This window comes from Lissotriton vulgaris, chromosome 1_2 (genome assembly GCF_964263255.1).
Source record: "Lissotriton vulgaris chromosome 1_2, aLisVul1.2, whole genome shotgun sequence".
Taxonomy (NCBI): domain Eukaryota; kingdom Metazoa; phylum Chordata; class Amphibia; order Caudata; family Salamandridae; genus Lissotriton; species Lissotriton vulgaris.
Genome location: NC_141686.1, coordinates 75,908,575 through 75,934,090, shown reverse-complemented (window position 1 = coordinate 75,934,090; position 25,516 = coordinate 75,908,575). Strand labels below are relative to the sequence as shown.

Here is a 25,516-nt window from a genome sequence, read left to right as displayed (position 1 = left end):
TGCCACTGTATTTGTTTTTCTTTTATTCTAACATTTCTATAATGGACTGATATCACAATGTATCAATTGTACTATAACCAACTACTTAATAGAAGTAACATGTTAGAGAATGATTGGACAACCCCAGCACCACCAGTGCTAAACATGAAAAACACATTTAAAACATATAAGTCACTGTCTTGAGCCTATGCACATCAGAAGAGAGCCCTACAAGCACTAGAATACAGATGATAGTTTTTAGCCTAAGTACAGTACTGTTGCAGAATATCATCAATTTTATATGCTTTTGGTTCTGTAAAAGTGAATGAGAATCAGTGATCTCACAGATTCGTGTATTCTTTAACATGTCTTTCTTCTTAATCATTACATAGACTTTGATGATACATAAATACCCTTGCCCCCTGCAGCCTCGCTCTCTCTAAAGGCGATTTTATTCCTGCATGATAATTTTTATTTTAAATATACTAAGAAGAGAGACTTCTACTCAGAAATGGATTTAATACCCTACTTCAGTTTAAGGTGGCACCTTAGAGTCACACAGAATTTTCGACATCCTACATTTTTGCTATATCTCTGTGTTATTTGTTCCAAGTAATCTATCCTGCAATGTGAAATCTTTTTCACTTGCAAATGCTTTAAGTTGTTTCATTTCTTTCTCTGCAGGATTTTGTAGCACAATTTAATATTATAGAGCCACTCCTACAGTAATTTAGAAAATACATATTTTTATCGCCCTCTTAGTTCTGACTCATTCTGTCAAGGACAGGTGTCTCAGGCAATGGCTGAATGCTCCTCTTGAACTAAAGAAAGGACTGCCCAGTTACTGAAGCAAATTCAGACTCCTGATTGTCACAGGTATTCAAGTGGTGGGTCAAAAAAGTAGAAACTAGATGGAAGGAAACAACTGAATGCAGTGAAAAGCATTCCTCAAGCAGAACCAGCAGAGAAATCATGGTTCAAAGAATGAACTGGAACGAAGAACTATCAATCAGACCTGGGCGGTAAATTCCGTTCCGGTCGCAGAAGTTTCAGAATTTGGGTAATTTTGCATTCCACGGAGAACGTGGAATTGCTAAAAATTCCGCTATCCGTGGCTCTGTGGAATTTTTTTCGTGTTCGCAAGATATTGCTTCTTGAGCACGCGAACAGCGCTCGCGAACAGGAAAAAAGCATCGCGAAAGAACGGAACAAGCAATTCTGCGTGTTCGTGGAACTTTTGCGTGGTAGCGTTTGTTTTTTTTACCGTTTCGCAGAGCTTTGCGTAGCGCAAATTCCGCCCACCTCTACTATCAACCAGTTCAACAAGTGAGAGCAGGCAACAAGTTTAATTGTGACACCGGTTGGAACAGTTCTGTCCCTTTTTATATCCCTAAGCAGGAAGTGAGCCTGTGAAGAAACAGGAATCAATAACCCGTCGGCTTACCTTGGACAAGTTAAGGCCTACGTATTTATATAAGAAGACATTCCCAATAAAGAAAAACATGTTTTGAAATACCAGGAACCAATGTTGATTAATTGTGCCCTAATTGATATGCCTGGAACATTATAAAAATTCTGCAGGTATTTTCCATCTTCCCAGTGTGTGATGCTACAGAGATGCGGTGCAGTAACTAGACTCACCCCACTTTTACTGAGCTACTACCAATTAGGAAAAAGCTATGTGCCAGTGCAAGCGCTGAACAGAAAAAAGTAAAGCACTCATAATCACCAAAAATGCTGAAGTCGGCCCCCTTGTGAGTGGGACCTTAACAACCCAACATGAAAGGGACCTGAAATTCTTTTTTTTTTTTTTGTAATGGAGATAACCCGCAGTTTAAAGTTGAAACATTCCGATTGAAATAGCCACAATGAAGCACACAGTTCAAGTCCTCTTCCTCTCTGTCATTTGCTGTGGCCTCTCTCCTACAAAAATACTATCAAATGCCTACATTGCTGGACTTGATCCTGCATGCCCTCTCCTGTCTAATCTCTATCCTCCATCTCTCATTGTGTCAAGAGTCTGTTGTGTGTTTCCTGCATAGCCTATTGTTTTATTCCCCTATGTTAGCCTAGTTGTGCATGTTGTGGGCAGCATTTCTTTTGCACTCGTTACTATATGAACACCTTTGTTTTTGTGCCACATTGTATTTTTACACAGAACCTGCATGTTTGTGTGTTCTGTTCTTTACCTGGGATTTAGTCTGAACACCATAGACCAGGTCAAACAACAGTGCCCCTTGTTATTTTCTCTGGTCAGGCACTAACACCTAGACATAACACAGGAATGCAGCTGCTGTTTGTGAACAAAAATGTCTTGTCATATTCCATGTTAATTTGAGGAACCTACCCTAAAGATTGGAAGGCAGCCTCTGGTTTATCACTGCTGAAAACATCTAACTTGAGTGAGCAGGACTCAAACAATTATTGATCTCATCTCTAGGCTCTCGCTTCCAGCCAAATTGGTTGAGAAAGCTATGAATGCCCAGTTGACAGCTTAACTAGAAGAAAACAGTCTTCAAGATGACACGCAATGTGGCTTCCTTATCGGTTATAATACAGAGTCTGCTCTCATGCTGGCAACTGATGAGATTAGGGTGCAGTGGATGGGGGAGGCAATGCCACCCTCATCCTCCTTAATCTAACTGTGGCCTTTGATACGGTTAATCGTATTCTCTTGATTACAGAACCTGGGAATCCAGGATGTAGTGGAGAAACTTCTGAAGTAGTTTCTTACAAACTGCATTCAACCGGTCACCTTCATTTGCTTCACCTCTGAACCTTTTTCGCTGCCTTGTGGGGCACCACAGGGCTCACCACTGAGCCCAACTCAGTTTAATTTTTATGTGACCCCCTTGGTAGCTCTAGTCAAGTCATTTGGGCTCTTGTTGGTGTCTTACGACACCCAGATTGTTGTATCATTATCAGATAAAGGCCCAGACATGCCTAAGATCTTTAAAAAAATTGCATGAGTGCAGTGGGTCTTTGGATGGACCAAAAGTGTCTAAAACTAAACTCAACTAAGACAGAGGTCATCCAGTTTGGAAATAATCCCACCTTCTGGTCCCCAGATTGGTGGCTGGAGGAACTGGTTATCCTGCCAAAACCAATGCTGAAGGTAAAATAACTTGGAGCTCGGATTGACGACCGAGTAACCAAAAAGGAGCCAGTGAATAAAGTTGCCTCTGCCTTTCTGTGTTTTCTCCCTTCGCTTGCTTAAGAAAATTGTGCAATTCTTGCAGTTCGACATGCAGAAGATGATAGTTATTGCTTTAGTGCCATCGACAATAGGCTATTGCAACAAGGTATATTTAAATCTGCCAAAGAAATATTTGAAAAAAATTCAAACTGTACAAAATATGGTGGCCTGTCTTACGAAGGCTCCCAAGCTGTCAGCAGTCTTAACTGGCTGCCAGTGAGAAAATGCATAATTGTCAAGGACCTTTGTAGAGTTTATACGGCACTTGTGGGCCATAGCCCTGTGTACAATCAACTCTTGTGCTGAGTTGGAACGAAGGGTCCTACCTGGAAGATACCACCTAAAACCTTGAGAACTGGAAAGTGCTACCACCTTTGCTTAAGTTCAGGAAGGCATGAAAGACCTGGCTTTTCACTATGAATCTTAACTAGCTAGCTTGAAAGTCTGTGAAGCTCCTTTGTTCCCTTCCGGTCGTAGGCAGAGTGAAGACGCCTCCAGGCTATTGTTTGTGCTATATAACAGGAGTTCTAAAAATCACACTGAGCGAGGGTCCCGGGGCAAGATTGCTGCGTCAGCTGAGGTGCAGACCAACCGTCCATGTCCGCCACTAATCCCAGAGATCTTTGATATACCATCATTTACCTTCAGTTGGAAAGAGGGAGGGAGGTTAGGCTAATCTGTCTTATAACATGGCATGGCTTTTTATGGTATATGGTTTGTTAACCATACTAATGACATTTTTTATATGCATTTCTAATTGTGGTGCAAGTACTGCATCTTCCTCCATGGCTCCTGTTTATCTTATTGAGGACAAGTACTACTGAGAAAGCGAAAGGGTGTATCCTGTTACCGTGATACTTGAGAGGATTGAGAGTAGTGTGTTCTGGGGTACCAACTCGCTTGTTTTTCTGGAAAGGGTTGGAGGGCAAGTGAGGCACTATAGCTAGTCTGACTCGGACTCATAGATACTGAGGTAGGAAGGTGACTCAGTCCCTATATGCCGATGTTCTCTGGTCCCAAGCATAGTTCTGTTCCTGAGCAGAATCCCTGCAAAAAATCACTATACCTGCTTGTCTATCATTGTCCCTCCTTTTAGTTAACCTGGGACAGATAGCTGTTTTGATGTTAATTTGTTTTTTTCAGCTGGAACTAAAAGGAAAAATCAAAGACTTCTTTGTTTAACATTAAAACACTCGATTGGGTGGGTATTTCAAGGGACTGGGATTTCTCTCTCAATCCCTGGCACAGTGTTATATCTTGTGTAGTCTGTACACTGTTGGTCCTTTTTGTGAGTAAAATTGTGTATGAAATTTCTTGTGTTTTTGGTCCTTAAAGAATTATTGGTTGATAAGGCTTTGCTCCCTCCTGGGGCCATCTTGTTGCATGCTTCTGTTTTTTTTTTGTTTTTGTTGTTCTTTTTTAAAACCTTTATTTTGTAAAAAGAGAGTACAGTTACAGACCTACAACCACGGAGGCTGGTCAGTTTCACACAACAGCAGTAGCACAGTAATACACAGCTCATCAGCCGACAACCCGAGGGCCCGGCAGCGAAAAGTCACGATATAGTAGAAAGCATGTGGCAACAAGAGGATAAGTGAAAGGTTCTACATTTTATATTTTCATAAATAGATAACAAAAACTAAACACAAAAAAGAATCGAGGCGGTATCGTGCAATGTAATGACTGTCTTATATGGCAGGGGGAGACAAATTATGGATATGCAACACTATGAAAGAGGAGAAATCCTGGGGAGGGGGGGTGCCGAGAGCAAAACGATACAGCACATACAACGGGAAGCTAAGAATCTGAAACGTACAGTCAAGGGAAGTGAGGAATATCAGGAGCTTCAATGAAAGGGGGAGTGCAAATCTCTCCACGGTACGAATTCCATTGGCCCCAATCCTTCCCCATTTCTTGGGCCTACCACGGGAGACATACACAATTTTTTCTCTAAACATGGACCAGTCCATGTTTTCTTTCCAAGTTGAGACTGATGGTGCCCTCTGAGATCCCCACAATTGGGCTACGTCTCGTTTCGCGATCATGTTGCCCAGTGTGACCCATTGAGTCTGAGCAACAGTGCAGTCATTCGGCTCCCAAATATTTAATAGGCAGCGTCTGGCCTCAGGCAGTAACCCAACACCCGTCACTTCACCCATCACCGCATGCACTCGATTCCAGAAAACCACCACTTCCGGACATTCCCACACAATGTGAAGGAAGGTAGCCAGCATACCACAGCCACGCCTACACAGCCCATCCACAGAATAACCCATATGTACCATCCGTGGACCCGTGACATAGACACGGTACAGAATCTTAAGTTGCACCAGTCTGAGACGTGCCGGAATCGCGACCTCTTTAGGGGAGGATATTGCAGCCTGCCAGTCTTCATCGTCCAATTCCAGCCCATCGCTGGTCCAGGCACCCCCGAAGTTGTACAAGAAGGTCCGAGCGGTCGTTAATGAGTTTTTTATAAATAAGAGAGATAGTGCTATCTGAAAGAGACACGTTAGTGATAGATTCCTTACCTTAGAATATCCCCAGGCGTCAGACTGGATCCGGAAACTTTTGCGTAGCAATACCCCTGCGCGCCGGTAGGCGTCGTCTGCGGCTCCGCGTCCGTCGTCGGCGTCGTGAGCGCCGGGATGACGTCGTCGGAGTACTGACGGCACCCATGCGCGCTGACGTCAGTTCTTCTTTTTTCCGCGCCAGCTAGCGCAGATCCGGAAGAAGCTCTACCCCCAGTCACTTTTTGACTGAAAACTTTTTGATCCTTTTGATCTTCTCTTTAGTCGACTTCTCGACTATCAGTGCCAGGGATGCCCGGGTTCAAGCCTTGTTCGAAGTGCGGCCGACTCATGTCGGTCACGGACCCCCATCGCCGGTGCCTGAAGTGCTTAGGCCTCGACCACGACGATCGATCCTGCTCCGACTGCCGGGCCCTGACGTCGAAGGCTAGGCGGGAGCGGTCCCGCAAGCGTCTCGAGCTGAGGCAGTCGGCCCCGCGCCGCTCCAGGTCCCGGTCCCGGTCCCACGGGAGGTCGAGGGACAGATCGCGAGGTCGGAGTCATCGACGTTCCGGGAGTGGACACCGATCGTCTGGTTCCAAGTCCTCAGGTAAGAGGCATGAGAGGTCGGAGCGACACCATCGATCCTCCGACCCGCCCCGACGCTCGCTCGATGCGGCCGGGGACTCGGGCGACACCGCCCACGCGGCTCCGCGGGAGTCGCAAGCGTCGCCGCCTGCCCCACACCTTCGGGTCCCTGGGCACGGCGCGTCGCAGGAGGAGGTCGAGAGGTACCTCATGGCCATGAGGGCCCTCCCTCCTCAGTCGGTTCCCGTGGCGCCTTCGGGCCGATCGGTTCGGTCTGGAGGTCCTTCCGGGTCGGGTGCTTCGGCCCCGACGATGTCGGGTGCTTCGGCCCCGGCGCCGCTGGCGACTTTGGTCCCGGCGCCGCACGACCTCGCTGGATCCGGATCCGGGACCCCGCCGGTCGACCCTACGACCTCGCCGGCGCCGTCCCTTCAGGTGTCGTCCCCGGCAGCCGATGTGGTTGCCGCCCCCAATGTTTCCTACGGTCCTACTCAGGAGTCGGAAGGGCGCCGCTGGGCGCCGATTCCGTCGGCCTTTGGAGACTTTTATCTCCACGAGGAGGCCCTGGTCTCCAGGAGCCAGGTGACGAGGAGCAATGGGAGGGGTCCGAGGACCCTCTGGCACGTGATTGCCAGTCGCAGCAGGACTCGACATATGAGCTTGGGGAGGCCAGTGGTATTGACACCTCGCCAGACACTGGATTTACGTCGCCCCCCGACTGTGGCTTCGGAGGCGGGTTCTGCTTACAGCGTAGTGTTGACGAAGGCAGCTAAGGCCTTAAACCTTCAGCTCCCCGTCGCGGCCGTGAGGACTAATCTCCTCACCGAGGTCCTCAAACAGCAGTCAGGCTCCGCGGAGCCCCTCCTGCCGTTCAATGAGGCCTTGTGTGACGTTCTTCTGGGCACTTGGTCCAAGCCCGCCACAGGCCCCCCTGTGGACAGAAACGTGGCCAGACGCTACCGCCCGGCACCGGGCGACCCATGCTTTTTGTCCACCCATCCCACCCCCGAGAGTCTGGTTATCCAGGCCTCAAACTCCCAAACCGCATTCCCATCAGCCCCGCCCGACAGGGAATCCAAGAGATATGAACAGTTCGGGAAGAAGGTTTTCTCGTCTGTGAGCTTAGGGCTGCGGTCTGTGAACACCGCCTGTCTCTTGGGCCGCTACACCCACACCCTGTGGGACACGGTTGCGGAGGTGCTGCCTAGATGCCCGGAGGAGGTCCAGGCTAAACTCAGCCAAGCCCTGGCGGACGGCCGAGATGCAGCACGCTTTTCTATCCGGTGTGGGCTGGATACTACGGACTCACTGGGCAGGGCGATGGCAACGACGGTGGCGGTTCGACGCCACGCCTGGTTGAGGTCCGCCAACTTCTCGGCCGATGTCCAGGCCACCCTCCTGGACATGCCGTTTGATGGCCGTCGCCTCTTCGGCGACAAGGCAGACCATGCGCTGGAACGTTTCAAGGACTCCAGGGCCACGGCCAAGTCCTTGGGCGTTATGGCCCCACGCCAGCAATTGGGTGCCTTCGCTCCTTTCGTGGTCACGGAAGGGGCGACCCACCACGTACCGTCAGCCACGCGCCGCAGAATGTTCAACAACGCGGTGGCGGACGTGGGAACCGCCGTGGCGGTGGTCGGGGCCAGCGGCGAGGCCAGTCCACACCTCCCTCAGCAGCCCCTGCCTCAAAACCTTCCTAGTCCGAGTTTTCAGGCCCATGTGACGCCTGTGGGAAGCAGGGTTCGCCATCACCTCTCCCACTGGCATACAGTCACTTCGGACAGGTGGGTGCTGCAAATTGTCCGAAGGGGCTTCCCCCTCCCCTTCGAGTCATCCCCTCCATCCATGCCACCTCAATACCACCGTGTGTCGGGGGATCACTTGCAACTTCTGCAAGAGGAGGTTTCGGCCCTCTTGGCCAAGAGGGCCATCGAGCGCGTTCCTGGGCCAGAAGTAGGACGTGGTTGTTACTGCCACTACTTTCTGGTACCCAAGAAGGGCAAAGGGGGCCTACGCCCTATCTTGGATCTGCGGAACGTCAACGGCTTCCTCCGGACGGAGAAGTTCAAGATGCTCACTTTGGCTCAGGTCCTGGCTGCCCTGGACCCAGGAGACTGGATGGTAGCGTTGGACTTGCAGGACGCCTATTTCCACATCCCCGTCCTGCCGGCCCACCGGCGTTACCTGCGGTTCACGGTAGGCCAAGAGCACTTTCAGTTTACCGTGCTCCCCTTCGGCCTTACCAGCGCCCCACGGGCTTTCACGAAGGTGATGGCGGTGGTCGCAGCCCATCTGCGCAGGCAGGGGGTATCAGTCTTCCCCTACCTCGACGACTGGTTGTTGAAGGCGGGCTCGCCCCAGACAGTCGTCAGCCACCTCCAGACTACGGCCGACCTCCTGCACTTGCTGGGGTTCTCCATCAATGTGCCGAAGTCACACCTGTGTCCCTCTCAGAAGCTCCTCTTCATCGGAGCGGTTCTCGACTCGGCGCAGTTTCAGGTTTACCCACCCGAGCAGCGGGTTCGGGATATTCAGGTTCTGGTTCCCATCTTCCAGCCGTTATCCCGGGTCTCGGTCAGGTTGACGCTGCGGCTTCTGGGACTGATGGCCTCCTGCATCCTTCTGGTGCGTCACGCCAGGTGGCGGATGCGGGCTCTGCAGTGGGACCTGAAGTTTCAGTGGGCCCAGCATCAGGGCAACCTGTCCGATCATGTCCTGATCTCAGAGGGCACTGCGAGACAACTGCAGTGGTGGCTCACGGACCGCGACTGGGTCAGTGGCAGACCCCTCTCCCTACCCCAACCGGAGCACGTAGTTGTGACGGACGCGTCCCTCCAGGGCTGGGGAGGCCACATGGGAGAGGCGGAGATCAGAGGCCTCTGGTCTCCGGCGGAGTCCCGGCTTCATATCAACCTTATGGAGCTGCGGGCGATTCGTCTTGCACTGAAGGCATTCCTCCCCTCTGTCCGGGGGAGCGTAGTGCAAGTGTTCACCGACAACACCACCGCCATGTGGTACTGCAACAAGCAAGGCGGGGTGGGGTCGTGGACCCTCTGCCAGGAGGCTCTGCGCCTCTGGCAGTGGCTGGAACATCAGGGCGTGACCCTGGTGGTTCAACACCTGGCAGGCTCTCTGAATGCCAGGGCGGACGAACTCAGCCGCCGGTGCTTGATGGATCACGAATGGCGTCTGAACTCGGACGTGGCGCAAGGTCTCTTTCGGCAGTGGGGAGAGCCTTGGTTAGATCTATTCGCCACAGAAGAGAACGCGCAATGTCATCAGTTCTGCGCGTTGGAATTTCCAAGGCGGCACTCGCTCGGAGACGCTTTTCGTCGCGAGTGGAGCTGCGGTCTGTTGTACGCCTTTCCGCCTATACCACTTCTGCCCAGAGTGCTGAAGAAGATCAGGCGCGACCGGGCCCAGGTCATCCTTGTGGCTCCGGACTGGGCACGAAGATACTGGTATCCTGAGCTACTCAGCATGTCAGTCGATCCCCCGATTCGTCTGCCTCTTCGGGAGGACCTTCTGTCGCAGCAGCAGGGGACGGTCCTGCACCCGAACCTGTCCAGTCTCCACCTACAAGCTTGGAGATTGAGCGGCGGCAGTTGAGGCCATTTGACTTGCCTCCTGAAGTCTGTGATATCATTCTGGCAGCCAGGCGTCCCTCCACAAAGTCGGTATACGCCTGCCGGTGGAACAGATTTGTGGCATGGTGCACAGCAAAGGCTGTGGATCCTCTCTCGGCACCCCTTTCGGAAGTGCTGCTCTTTCTTCTTTCCCTTGCCCAGCAGGGCTCTGCTCTGGGCACTCTTAAAGGGTACCTTTCTGCTCTATCAGCCTTCTTGAGGCTACCAGATCAGCCTTCTTTATTCAAGTCCCCTATTGTAAGTAGATTTCTGAAGGGCATCACGCACATGTTCCCTCCTGTTCCCTTCGTGATGCCCCAGTGGGACTTGAATCTTGTTCTCACTTATCTGATGTGTGCTCCCTTTGAGCCACTGCATAACTGTCCTCTTCGTCTCCTTACTCTGAAGACTGCCTTCCTGGTTGCCATCACCTCTGCCAGGAGAGTGAGTGAGCTCCAGGCTCTTTCTTCTTCTCCACCTTTCCTGTCTGTTCATCCTGACAAGGTGGTGTTACGTACACGACCTTCCTTTCTGCCCAAGGTTGTTACGGCCTTCCACATCGGGCAGTCCATTACCTTGCCCACTTTCTTTCCGCCTCCGCATCCCTCGAAGGAGGAAGAGAGGCTCCACCGTCTGGATCCAAAACGTGCGCTCTCCTACTACATAGATCGCACACGCCAATTCCGGGTGGATGACCAGCTCTTTGTTGGTTACGTGGGCGCAAAGAAGGGTAAGGCTGTGCACAAGAGGACCATCTCTAGGTGGATCATCTTGTGTATCCAAGCATGTTACTCCATGGCGAGGAAGGTGCCCCCGGCTGGATTGCGGGCTCACTCCACTCGGGCCACGGCAACGACAACTGCCCTGGGCCGCGGTGTCCCCCTGCAGGACATTTGCCAGGCAGCTACGTGGGCCTCGCTGCACACGTTCGCAAGACACTACTGCCTGGACAGTCAAGTCCGGAGGGATGGCTTCTTTGGCCGTTCCGTCCTCCAGGACTTTCTGGTGTGATATTGGTTCGCAGACCCACCACCGGGGTTGGTATTGCTGGGGTATCTATTCTAAGGTAAGGAATCTATCACTAACGTGTCTCTTTCAGATGCACAAGTTACTACTTGTGTAACGATATATCTGTAAGAGACATTAGTTAGTGATAGATTCCTTACCGACCCACCCATCCTCCCCGTTCTGCGAACCGATATCTAGGGTTAAGGTCATCCCCTTTCAGGGCCCTAGTTTCATGGCACCAGTGTTAGTTCTATCATGGCTCTGCGTATCTGGCGCGGAAAAGCTGTGTGTCAGAACTGACGTCAGCGCGCATGGGCGCCGTCTAAGTACTCCGACGACGTCATCCCGGCGCTCACGACGCCGACGACGGACGCTGAGCCGCAGACGACGCCTACCGGCGCGCAGGGGTATTGCTACGCAAAAGTTTCCGGATCCAGTCTGACGCCTGGGGATATTCTAAGGTAAGGAATCTATCACTAACTAATGTCTCTTACAGATATATCGTTACACAAGTAGTAACTTGTGCGTCAGGGACGTACCCGTCTAGCACTCTATCCTCCAAGGGGGAGGACTCCGGGATCGTAGTTCCAGCTGGGAAAACCGATTCGAGTGTGTGTCGGACTTGGAGATATCGGAAATATTCCCTGTCACTGAATTTATACTCCCGCTTGAGTTCATATAAGGTCTTAACTCTGTCCTTGGCCCAGAGGTCGCCTACTTTACTGATACCAATAAGGTCCCATCTATCAAATCCCTTCGACGTCCATAGACCACCCAGCTTCTCCGCAGCATATAAAAGGGTCGCTTTAGTCAGCTTGTCCGCCCATCCCATGGCCGTGGTCGCACTACCTCATATGCGCACCGCGACCCCAGTGGGGCCCGTCAGGTGCTTCCTGGCGGCTCTAGAGTAGAGCGCTCTATTATAGTCGCCCCCTGACAGTTGCCACCTATCCATCTCGAATGCGGGATTCGGAACAGGACCGCCCATGGCATGGTTAACAGCACTCAGTTGGGACGCCCAGTAGTAGCGTTTAATATCAGGCAACGCAATACCACCGGCGTACCAGGGCAAAGTCAATTTTGGCAATGCAATGCGCGGTCGCCCGCCCCACACCAGCTTCCTCTGTAGGCCCTCGATTTCGCGGAAATAGCTGGCCGGTACCAAATCAAGTGTGTTTTGGATGGCATACAAGAATCGGGGGAGAGACATCATCTTGAACAGGGCCGCTCTTCCCAAGGGGGACAGAGGCAAGCCACACCACGCCGCAACATCCGACCTAAGCCGGGAAAGCGGAGGTAACAAATTCCGCTCATAGCGGACTGTGGGGTCCAATGAAATGTAAATCCCCAAGTACTTAAAGCCGACTCTTGAAACGGGTATCGGGCAAACGCGGGATAGAGCGGGTAAGTCTCCCGTGAGTGGGTAGATACAAGACTTGGCCCAGTTAATAACTAAACCAGAGTTCTTCCCAAAGGAACTCAAGACGTCAAACAGGACACCCAGTGATTTACGGGGAGAGGTAAGGTACAACAATATGTCGTTGGCGTATAGCGATATACGATCCTCGAAGTCGGGGGACCATCGGATGCCCTTAAGCGAAGGTTCCCAGCGGAGCCATGCGGCCAGGGGTTCAAGGGCAAGCGCGAAAAGGAGTGGCGACAAAGGGCAACCCTGTCTCGTGCCACGTCCGAGAGCAAAGGGTTCCGCGGCCCTGCCGTTGACAACCACCTGAGCCAGTGGCTGCTCATACAGAAGCCTGATCCCCCCGATGAACTTAGGGCCAAAACCAAACTTAGCAAGGGCTGCCCACAGATATGGCCACTCAACCGTATCAAAGGCCATCGAGGCATCAAGTGAAACCAAGATGACCGGCTCCTCAAGAGACCCCGCCCTTGCTAAGACGCCATGAAGACGGCGAAGATTGAGCGCACTGTTGCGATGGGGGATGAAGCCGGATTGGTCCGGGTGGACCAAGTCACCGATCACCGTAATCAGCCGGTAAATTAAGTCCTTGGGGCAGTAGTTTTGCTTGCATATAGTGACAGTTGTACTTATTGTGCTCATGGTAAGAAAGTGTCCTTTTTGTCACGGTTAATTACCCCCCCCACTCACTCATGTTTTGCCTGGTATCTGATACACCTTTGAAAGTTTACCGGGTTCCTGCTTACCAAGTCACTTGTACAAGTCTTCGTTCCCTAAACTGTCCATTGTTCCACAATTGGCACCACTCTCGGTTGCTTCCGGGTCTCCCTCTACATAGGCCATATTGCAGCGCGGACTTGCAGCGGCTGAGTAGACTGCTCCCATTGTTATTCTGTCAGAGCTGAGTTTTAGAAGGTTTTTAACTAACTCTATTTTTAATGTGTTTTAAACTTACTGTCATTTTGCACTTGCCTCCGCTTGGCGACACTTGTACCCGCTCGCTCCCCTGTCCACCACGGTCTTCCGGTTGAGTGGAGGGAGTGGAGGCAGAGCCTAGAACGAGCTTCCGAATCTCCCTCAAGCATATACCGTATGGCAGCGCAGACGCATGCAGCGGACGCACAGCTGGCACGCCTAAGGCGCGCCTACGGCAAGCATGTCTGATGCCAGCTGGACCAGGACCACTCCCCATCCTTGAGTAGAATTGTTTACTCTCGCCAGGAGATATTAAGGCAACGGAAACCCTATTAACAAGTTCTGTCAACACACACTGTTCCCATTTAGAAAGGAGCCTGGGTGCTCCCAGTGCATGTTCAGTTTCCGTTCGCATCTGAATATACTCTCTGAGGTCCAGTATCATCATACATTTAAAATGTTCCTCCTCAACTGTAGATCCTTACCAAAACACTCCTTGGAGATGAGGACCCAGATGCACTATTCCTCAGGGAAACCTGGTTACATAGTGGATCGGAACCTGACCTTGTACAAACTCTGCCGTGGGCTTTATCATTAAGGGGAATGAAAGCGATAAAAAGAAAGGCGGAGGTATTGCCATAATTCATAAAATCACTATTAAATGTACGGTTGAACCCAACATCATTCTGGATTGTGAAAGTCTTTCATTTAATATGGCATTATCCTCAACCCACTCTTTTTGTGGAGTCATCATCTACAGTAGCCCTGAAAGGTGCGGTTGATTTATCAAATCCCTCCCTGAGGTCGCAGCTACATTAGTGGCCACCCTCCCTCCCCAACACCACTCTTTTAGGGGACTTCAACATACATTTTGATGAGCCCAACAAGGTGGACGCAGTGGAGCTCAATCAGGATCTTTTAGCTATCTAACTTTCTTAAGAAGTGCTTGGCCCCAAACACATGAAAGGCCATACTTTAGACCCCATTTTCTGTAACCACACCGAAATGCTGGTGAGTGATCCCAGGCGTGTCCCCTGGTCGGATACTTTTTTGATCCCTTTCCATATAATCCCGCTATTGCAATCTCCAGCTGCAAAGCCAGCGAGAGGAAAGCACGCCCTTGGGCTAAACTTATGGTAGACTCCTAGATCATTGCACTTGATAATCTTAGCTCCCAAAAAATTAACTAGCCCTTGAGGTCTCCCCAGAACGGTGTAATGCACTGGCAGATTTCTTTCAGGGAAAAATTAAAAAAACTTCATTCCACATTCCCTAGCCTCCCTTGCCCTAGTGATCTCTTAGCCATTGTTGTGCCCTTAACACCATCCAGAGCACGTGCTTAAAGAATTTGCAGCGATGAGTCTGGATAGGCTAACAGAAATCTTTATACAAATAAAATCAGGCTCCCCTCCAGAGCCAGCCCCCCCCCCCCCCCATATATTCTACATAAAGCAGGAGGCATTATTCTTGCTACTATCCTGGAAATGATAAATCTATCCATTTCTACAGGATCAGTCCCGGGTCTTTCGAAACATGCCATGGTCAAGGCCTTATTGAAAAAACCTAGCCTAGACCCAGAGGACTTACACAACTACCACCCAATTTCTCTATTGCCGCCCATTGAAAAATTTTAGAAAAATATGGGAATTCTCTTATCTCCAATTCTTGGAAACCCAGGACCTCCTTCATTCCACTCAGACTGTGTTCCGTCCTAAACACGGAACCTCGACCGCCCCTTCTTGCTGTGGTCGAGAAATCTAAACAGATCCTGGATCAGGGAGGAGCAGTTGCCATCATCCTCTTTGATCTGAGCTCTGCCTTTGACACAGTGAACTTTTCCATCTTAGTAGAGAGACTCAGGAGGCTGGGATTCCAAGATGAGGCTATCTCCTGGGTACAATCTCACCTAGATTAAAGAACCTTTCAGGTTTTTTCAGGGTACGCAACTTCTAAGAGACTAGAGCTCAGATGTGGAGTCCTGCAGGGATCCTCATTTAGCCCAACGCTTTTCAGTGTGTATATGCGATCACTAGCTGATATCATCTTACATCACAGGATTAAGATTGTCACCTATGCGGATGACACACAGCTGGTCATAACTCTTAATGGACCCGCAACTTCCCCTCAGACTTCAAAACATGTCTGGAGAAAGTTTCCTCTTGGATGGAGCATTCCTGTCTCAGACTTAACGGAGGCAAAACCGAACTCATGCTCCTAGGCAACCACTCTAGCGTAGACATTAGTCAGATATGGCCTAAGTGCCTAGGTCCCACCCTCTTCCCCCCCCCCCCACCCCCAAACAAAAAGTCTGGGTTTCTGGTTAGATAACTCCCCCCAAGTCTGACCATCAAGCAGTGAAGGTGACAGGGGCCTGTTTTGGCATACTCTGATCACTCCGAAAAGTCCTTCCGCTGCTTCCAATGGCTGCAAAAAGAATCTTGATTTAGGCCTTGGTCCTATCACGTTTGGACTATGACAATTCCCTCTATCTAGGGGCTCCCAAGGCAACATTAAGAAAACTTCAAGTTGCTCAGAACTGTGCTGCTAGGATGCTACATGGAATTCCAAAAACCCAAACAGCTAAGCCAGCCTTAAAACCCCTACACTGGCTACCAATCCTTGAAAGAGTAAAGTGTAAGGCCCATTTGCACTGCCCATAAGACTATGTGGGGAACGGACCCGGCTATCAACAAACCCCTCATTACCCACTATCGCCCCAAGAGGAATCTGCGATCGCTCAATCTCAGTCTTGCAGTTGTCCCCAAAATCAGGAGGACAAGAAGCAGAGTAAGATACTTTGCCTACAATGTGGCGGAGCTCTGGAACACTTTATACTTGGACCTCCTCTTTGAACCCCATGTCCTTTCATTTCGTAAACTCTTAAAAAACCTGGCTATTCCAACAAATAACTCCATAACTTCAATGGTGTTTCTGTTCAGTCGCTAGCCTTGGGATGCCCGAGGGTAGCTATGCGCTTTACAAGTGTTTAATAATTTAGGCTCCATGTAAGTTCCTAGTAAATGGTACCCCTTGCACCTAGGACATTGGGACGAAAGAGGGTCCCTAAGGGCTGCAGCATGAATTATGCCACCCTATAGGACCCCTCAGCAAGCTCATGCAAACTGCCATTGCAGCCTGCTTGTCTTGGTGCAGAGAAAAGTGAAGAGTTGACACGGCACACATCCCTTTGTGCTATTCCTGCAAAACACTACATGTGGTAAAGGTAAGTCACCCCCACAGCAGGCCTTACAGCCCTAAGGTAGGATGCACTATACCCCATGTGTGGGCATATCTGCTTGAGTAGATGACTACTGACCACTAGTGTGTTGATTAACTGGTCTTGATCAGTCAGCCACCACAGAAAAGTTGCGGACCCCCTGAGGTGCGAGGCTTTGCTCTCAGGCATCACAAACAAAGCCTATTCTGAGCGGAGGAGGTTACTCCTCCTCCATGCAGGATGTACATTCCATGGAAGGAAGCTTCAAAGGCTCCACCGCCTTTGGTATGGACCCCGCCTCTCCTGATTCTGGAGAGGTCTGTCCCCTTGTCCAAGCCCCACATTTGGCAACAAGACAGGCGGGGAAACTAGTAAGTTGGGAGGTGTGTCCAACACCACGCCAGTACTACACCCGAGGTGGACGAGCTGATTTCGACACCACCTTTTAAGATTCCTCCATCTTGTTTTGGACAGAATTAGCATTCTAGAGTCTGGGATATGAAGTGGTCATACAGAGGATGTAGACACCCTAAAAATAGGCAGCCCATTGACAATTACCTGTCATTCCACTTAACGCCCCTTAATTGAGTGTATAGATGGCAGCCGTGAACCCAAGACCTCCAATTCGGCGCGAGCAAGAGAAGGACAAAGAAGAGTCACTGCCTGACTAGATCTGCAGAAGAGCTTTGAATTTTCGGAGCGAAACCTTGCCTGCTTGCAACTCTCTCGGCAGTCGCGACAGAGTGACTCGTCCAGCAAGCTGCAGATCTACCACAGGCCTTGGGTAGTCTGCCAGAACTCTGAATATTGCCTATAGTCTCCCTTGGAGTAGAGGCGCTAACCCCCTGCAGTTCGCAGGCATCGAAGAGCAGAATGTGGTCCACCGCCTTGCAGATCTCTGGCCTGACTGACGCCTCAGATGACAATGAAGGAGTACTCCTGCTCTGGAGAGTCAGATCTGCCTTCCCTACTATGTGTGAAAACACCAGGACCAACAAGAACTGTGCAGCACCAATACCCTGTATACCAGGTGCCCTGCACCAAACAGCAACAGCGAGAGTCCAATCCAGATGCTCACTTCACCACGACTGGATAGCCTTCGAGGGACTTCAGCATCACTGAGATCCATTTGTTGAGTGGCCCAGCCGTCCTCATTTTGACCCTGCCAGTTGTATGTCCCTAACCACAAGGATCACCTTTGTGCACCCAGCCAAACTGACCTAACCACTCTACAGCAGAGCTGTCTGGTCTGGGTCCCGACAAACCGCTGTGATCCCCACTCTAAGGACTCTTGCGACCCAAGCCTCCGATTGGGAACTATCAGATTTTTCCTCAAGTCCCCTGTGCAACCTGTTTCCAGGTGCCTCCCTTCTTCGTATTACACACAGCTATCAACCTCACCAGCACCCTGCCCCCAGCTAAATTCCAGAAGAACTACTGGTAGAACTTAGGACCATGATCCATTAGATCCCTAAACCCAAAAGGTGAGGACCTAAAACTCACTGTACTGACTGATGTGCATATGTTTAATATCTGTCCATAGGACTGCATTGTGTGTAAAGGTGCACAACTTTAAAACGTTTAATTTTCTGTAAAAATTGATTACAAAAAGAGTACCTATTTTTGAAAGTTCTTAATTTTACAAAATATATTAAAGAAGTGATATTTTTCTATCTGGTGTCAGATTTATTCTTTTGAGTGTGTCTCTGATTTATTGCCTCTGTGAGTGCAACAAATGCTTAGCACTACCCACTATTATGACTACCTGTTCACCCACACTACCACAACAGAGAGCATTGGTGTTATCTCCTTTAGCCACTGTAAATAAATTGGGGACCCACTGGACTTTCTACACAGCGTACTTATTTTTAGTGCTCTGTATAGCGAGCCAGCTTCCCACTCTGTTGCTTCTCACGCTCGATGTTTTTCTTAGTGCTTTAATCTGAAAATTAGTTCAGGTTGTTATTATATGCCATCGAGAATTTAGTGATATGCTGAATTTTAGAACCAGATTCATGCTTGAATAACAGTCTAAATTGCTTTTATAAATCTGTTTGCCAAGTATTTCGCTGAAGATTTCAAGCTGGTGGTTGGAAAACGAGGCAGCATCTGTGAGGCCTGCACAAATAACATGAATACATTTGTCCTTCACTGGGAAACAAACACCCAATTGTAGCGCCAGACTCTCAGAGGGTAGCGTTGCAGAGCAGTCTGAGGCTTACTCAAGGGAGGTGTTGTGGGCTAGTAATCACCATTTGCAGGTGGGCAGAAATATCTCTCAATAATTGATTGTCCAGTGTGTACTTTGCTTTATAAAAGTAAGAGTATATTTATTAAACACACACTACTCAATACTATGCACCAATTTTCAAATATACATAAGCTGTTGGAATTACTTTGTGACATTGCGTAACATTTCCACCCCTCCCGCAGGGGGGATGGGGTCTAGTACCACCACTCCCCTGTATGCACATCATCTTGCCCACAATGCAGTTAGTTGAACATATACTGGAGCGAGGGCCCTGCGCACTGGCACCCTCCCAGTGGCGACCCACCCCATTACCTCAAAAAGCATTAAAAAGGGGTATACCTGCCTTGATGACACATGACCCTGACTGAGCATCTCCTACTGACCATAAAGTATGCACCTCTATATCTTAAGGGCTAGTAGTCTGGGGTCTTCACCTAAGTGCAGCAGCAAGAATACATGTTTACGCACTCTTTAGAATAACAGTACTCAGCACATTTGGGTTTCATTAGAATTCTTTGCAATTACAGCTCCTAAAGGCATCACAGATTAAATCACAGGATTACGCCTATACAGCCAGACACCCTAGCAGGAATGTCTGACAACAAAACCCCACTTTGCTTATGACATCACCTTACACCAGTACTTCACATTACACATGTGACCTTCAGTCCCTCTAAAAGAAATAACATTAGTAAAAGCATTTCTGGTGCAATAACTCCTCTTCACCTCTAGGGGATGCCCTTCACTCCTGGATGCACATGTTAATACACCCTCAGCTGTAGAACAAAAGTTCCAGCCCAGAAGGTGTTAGCCCTTGAGGAGTTATTCCTTTCAACTCCCCAGGAAACTTGGAGAGGGGCGTCTTTGTGCTTCTCCAGCAGCTCCCCCAGCCAATGTTCCCTCTAATTTTTGTCCTCTGTGTGCGGCAGAGTAAGGTCTCTGTGCGCTGCAGCCAAGGCTATGTGCGCCAACAACCCAACCACGCTTGTAGACTTTCAGTGGGATGAAAAAACTGGGTGTCTCTCAAAGGGGCGTGACGGATGCAATAAGGGTGTGGCTTAAAAGCAATTAAGCTAAAAATCTGAGCTTAGCATAGTTTGCCACCCAACTGTTATTTTGCTTCTTCTGTCATTACATCCAGATATTTAATACAAGTAACATTACACCTTCAAAAAGCCAGGACTATTAGCGTTGTCAACGGTTGTTTGTGGCATAAAGTTGTATATATTATTGAAAATGCTTCTGCTCTTGTGGTAGAGGTTGTGGCTTAATGCTCGAGCTGCCGACTTAGGAGATGAGTTTTGAGTCTCGGGTCAGATTAACATCCTGTGATTCTATGAAAATCAAATAATCTCCCCATGAATACAAATAATTAAATAAATCATGTATCGGGTAATGTCATCTGCTAGTGACAAAGGAGGATTGAGGTATGAAAAGAGGCGCCCCTCACAGACTAGGAAGGAGTAGGGCAGCGTGGGGTGCACCACAGTAAAAGAATGAGTAAATATTCAACTTCTGCAACATATGCAACTGACACACGTTACGCTTTAAAACAGCACTGCTGTGTTATAATTGGGCAAAATGTGTGCAAGCGTACGGGTTGGGAGCATGGCAGGAGCAAGAATGCACTCTCTGAGATGGTGATGCAAGTAGCTTTGATTCATGAATCTTTAAATCATTTATTCCACTTGGAGAATTCACACATTCTAAAAATAAATGTTTCAAACCTGATAGATATGTATACATGAGAAACTGCTACTCTTCCATGGTATTCAAATGTGTTTTCTTTCAACCTGTGGTCGGTCAATCAAAGTTGTTTTGTTTTTTATTTCTTGCTCCTTTATCTTGCAGCAAGGGGTGGTGTCTACTTGTTTCAAAGATGACACCAGACCTCCCAAAACAGTGCAAACAGCCACCCATGAACAACGGTTGAAGTGGATAAAAACACTTTGAGAACTGTGATCCTGAGTGCAATGGGGGCGTGGTCAGTTGGTGTGGGGATGAGGTCAAAGAGGTGGCTAAAAATAACAAAATAATCTGTATCTAATGAGCTCGTCTTTCATCTTAACATAGCTGCATAAAAATAACGCAAACACCTTAAATGAAAAATAAATACTTTACATTATGAAATCTCAATCGATTAAAGAGAACACTGCATATGTGTGTGCGTGTAATCAGTCACAGAACTGAATCCATGGTTGGTGCAGTGGGGAATAGTGATTAGTGTATTTACAGTGCTACGAATCCCCAGTCTGTGACAGAAAGCAGTAAGACTATGTAAGCCATTGCTTTACACTCGTATTGCACATAGATAAGCTGCTGTAAAATGTCCAAGAACACTTAGTGACAAAGACAAAACAAGTGCTTTAAAAATATGTATTCAGTAGTACCAATCAGACTTACCTAGTGCGAATATTTATTAGACATGTCCATTAAAAGGACGCACCCCAGACCTCCCTTACAACATCCCTCAAAAATAAAAAATCGTTGTCACCATGAAGTTTCATGTGATTCCATCAATTAAAGCCTATAATAGATATCAAACAGCCTTGAAACAATTGCATTTACATTTCTTTCAGGTAGCAGACACCATGGTGAGATTGCTTGTTTGCATTACAACTTTCTGTAGCCCTCAGTTTCACAGCACAAGGCACCTGTGCCTTTCCCTTTAGCCCGGAGACACCTCAAGGTCGCCATCAACCTTCATTAAGTCTTTTTTTAATCAAAAGGTATGGAGACTGTTTTTGTGAAATTAACAAAAATAATGTGCATGTTGTTCCCCATCGATCCCGCCCACTCCGTTCTCTGCCATTCAGGCACACAGACTAAACAAAGCTGGCGCACAAAGCACGCATTGCTGGTAGCGTTTGACTTGGCAACCTTTGATGCGGATTAAGAAGCTCGACAATCAGGCTATCATTGATCAACTGCCCCACTTGTGTATGACAATTGGAACTTTTAATACAGTGCTTCATGCAGTACTTCTGTCATTTCTGAGCACTGTAAATAAGAATTGGTTTGTCACCCTTAGAAGGATGAAAGGCTGAGCTGGCCTTTCCGAGAATCAAACTCATGACCTGCAGAACACCTCAAAGGTTGAGCGTTTAGCTTTCTGAACAAAATTGCAGTCTTCCTTTCATTTTAATTAACCAAAGAATATTACAACATATTTTCCATCTAATGTTTTTACCTTTCTCCGAGACCTGATGCGGCGAATACTTTTATAAAAAAGCATTGCTAAAAGTCAAAAAGTTTTGCCTTTAAAAGGTGAATGCGAATACTGACTTAATGCCCCATCAACGTTTTCGGAGTTTACCAGTTATAAAGTTGAAAATAAGGGACATTTGTGCTCTTTGAGAAATGTCACCTTACCTCTTTCTTACGCCTTGAAGTCCTTGGAAGTACTGACTAACATTTAGAATGACTTCTACACTGCCCCACTTCGTCCACAAACGCATTTATGTGTCTTTTATTTGTCTCCACGGTGGGGGCTTGGGGGGCTGATTCTACAAGCAAAAGGCAGAGTGGCGCTGCAGAGGCTCTAAAGCCGGGGGGGCGCATCAAAGCCTCATTAACAAGCAATCTTATTAATGAGGCTTTGAAAGACCTGTAAAGTACTCGGGTGAGGCTCGGGAAGCGGTCTCATCCAGGGCTGACACACATGAGGGGGGAGGAAGGGGCGAAGTGCGTCTGGTTCCTCCAGTGTGAGGTCGGTTTCGAGTGACTGTTCCGGGATGGCGTGTGTGTGCGCGCTTCACACACAACACTGCGCGCTCGGGAGAACAGAGGTGCGCGGCGGCCCAGGCGCGCACCTTCCTGGGAACAGTGCCACCAGCACCTTTTCACCATTAAGGGTGACTCCTCTCTTCTGGGGCCACTAAAATGCCAAAAACAATTGATTCCCATGCCTTGCAAGGCATTATGGTGCGCTCCAGGCTCCTGCTGATAAGTATTATATTAGCGGCTCTCCAGCTGTGCCGGGGAGACACGCAATGCCGCTTCTGCGGGCAGCGATGGGGGGCCCGGGCCCCCAAGTGAGGGTAGGCGGCTCGGGGAGCCCACCTCTGGCTACTCCGCCGCTTGATCGGGGGCCTGGTCCCACCCGGGCCCGAGGGTCCTCCCTATTTGGTCTTTCCGTGTACCGGTCCCACCCGGGACCCCCGCAGGCTCTCTGTGTTGGAGGGCAGCCCGGGGAGCCCACCTCGGCTGCCTGCCGGCTCTCGCTCGTCCCGCACCCTTGTGTGTGGCCGCGGTAGCCGGCCCTTCACTTCTGGTCTGCCCGCAGACTGAGACGGAGACCAGCGTGGCTTCGGCTGGCCTCGGGAGGAGTGCAGTGGCACTCCCCCTTTCCCCCCTTCTTCCACTTGACTTCGGGGCCTGGAGATGGGGTCCCGGGCCCCAAGACACCATAGGAGGGGGCGCAACGGCGCTCCCCCTCACGCAGCCACTTTGAGGCCCGGGGATGGGGACCTGGGGCCCCTCCTTCTTTGGAGGGGGCACTCCCTCCACGCGGCCGCTTCGGGGCCGGGGTCCCAGACCCATCCTTCTCCTCTTGACTGGGAGCCCGACGGCTCTTCGCCGGCGGGTGCCAGGGTGGGCTCCTCTTCAGGGGGAGCGCGACAGCGTCCCTCCAGCTTTACTCCTCTTTGGGGCAGCCCCCAGGACATGACCGACCCCGGGGGCACCTCAGAGACCGGCGGCGGAGCCCCTTGCTTAAAGGACAAAGGTCACCTACCTTCCTGGGGCCATATCTCAGCCCCTGGGAAGTCCGATCTGCCCCAGCACTCTCCTTCGCCCTCCGGGTCTCCAAGAGGGTGCATTCTGCAGGGAGCAGTCTTCACTGTCTCCCTGCATCAGCCTTTTGCCTGACTCTCCTCCTGGGCCTCTCTTCTCCCTGCGCAGAGGCCCCTGCTTCTGCGCACTGGTCCTGGGCTCTACTTCTGGCACTGTTAGGGCCCTGGGGGGCAGTCAGGGGGTCTCTCCTACAACTGCCAAATTGCCAGGCTCCAGCACCTTCCGCCTCAGCAGACCACACCCCAGACACCAGAGAGAGCTTCTCTTCCTGTGCAAGTTCTTTTAAGAATTTGGGGAGGGGGCTGGCAGGAAGTCTGTTTGCCCTATCTCACAGCGACACATCACTTCCCTGCCCCCTCCTTCTTGTCCAGCCTCTGGGTTTGTTCAAAATGGTGTCGTCCAGTGTCTCTTAGCCACATGGTCTCTGAAGCCTCTTCCTCTCACCCTGCCTTCCCTCTTTGGTGCAGCCTGGTGCCTGGCACCCAGTGATGGATGAGCCTGTAGCCCCACCCTTCTTCTCTTCCTGGAGAGGAGGCCATAGCTTGTGGGAGAAAGGTTATCAATCGATCCTGCTGAGGTCAGCCCTGAGCCAGGGTCTGGTTATGGCTGGCTCAGAGAAATATGACCGTTCTGTATGACCCAAAAGCAGTACAAATATGACTTTGGACTCTGCAGAATACTTTTCACATCCGCTACAGTGGACTTTAGTGCGTGTCTGGAATCTGTAGGCCTTTTGGAAGTTACTCTAACCCATGGGCTCCACATCCCCATAAGGAAATAATGAAGTGAAAAACACAGTAAAACACCCTGACTTTCCCTGGCATGTTTCTTTCCAATGTATAAAGGCCTATTCCATGTCACTACCCAATTCTGCATAAGCCCTGCCACACCATTCACTCTGTAGCTGCTCCTCGACTGCGCACACTAGCAATCTCCCCTGCGCAGCCCCTACACATGTGCACACGCATGTACACATGTCTGCATGTAACCAGCCCAGTGTCCCTTAATCCAGCTGCTGCGCAGTGGCCTGGTCAAGCCAGGGGGACACCAGTAAAATCCCCATTCAGTCTCCTTCATTATGAGTTCACTGTGGGTGAGTCCCAGATTATGAGGCTTCCCCACAGTAAAAGCTCAACAAATAGGTGCTCAATAAGCGAAAAATCCGGGCGGCCCATAGTGTCAGAACCACCTTCTAACACTGCCATTAAATGTTAGTCGTGGTGGTTGAAAGTGTTTTTCTTTTAAGTAGAGATTTTGGTTTTGGGTCCAATTTTGATCATACACAAAACCCACAATGTACCTTTTTTCCTGCCATCATGTTTGCATATAACTTCCAGAGCTCTATAGCTGTTGTGCTGCAGAATGAAAAATGTTAACATCTATTACCAGAATTCCTACGTGCCACACTCAAAGACATTGTATGACTGCTGACCGCTTCAGAGCTGAATCGGAATTATGGTATCAAGACCAAGTGTGAGAAAGTGCCCTCTTTCTGCATGGTTGCCCCCACCTTATGCGAATTGCTGATGTGGTGTGACAGACTGTGCCCTGGGCTCCTGCTAATCAGGTACCCAGGGCCTACGTTCTTTCCCTAAAACTGCATTGAAGCCTAAACCCAATTGGCATCTCTGTCCACAGGTCAACCCCTAGTAAATGGTACCACGAGTACCCAGGGCACTGTGATCAGAGAAGGCCTCTAAGGGATGCAGCACTTATTGTGCCACCCATAAAGGTCCTGTACCCTCACACTGCCTATGCAGGCTGCATGTTTTGGTGCAGAACAAAGTGAAGAGTCGACATGGCACACATCTCTGTTTGTCATGCCTACAACCCACTGCCCTGTCATAGATCAGTCACCCCTCTAGCTGGGTGCACTATAGCAATGGTGAGGGTACAGGTGCATGAGCCCTGTACTCCTACATTGTCTAAAGCCATTCTTAGACATTGAAAGTGCAGTGCTGCCATTAAGAGTATATGGTGCTGGGAGTTTGTCATTACGAACTCCACAG

At 49.7% G+C, this 25,516-nt stretch overlaps 1 protein-coding gene across 3 annotated transcripts in view; it reads left to right on the top strand.

The window, feature by feature from the left end:
- The window catches only part of KDM5A (lysine demethylase 5A), a 937,903-nt gene that overhangs the window by 889,181 nt on the left and 23,206 nt on the right, over positions 1-25,516 (top strand). The window lies entirely within an intron of this gene.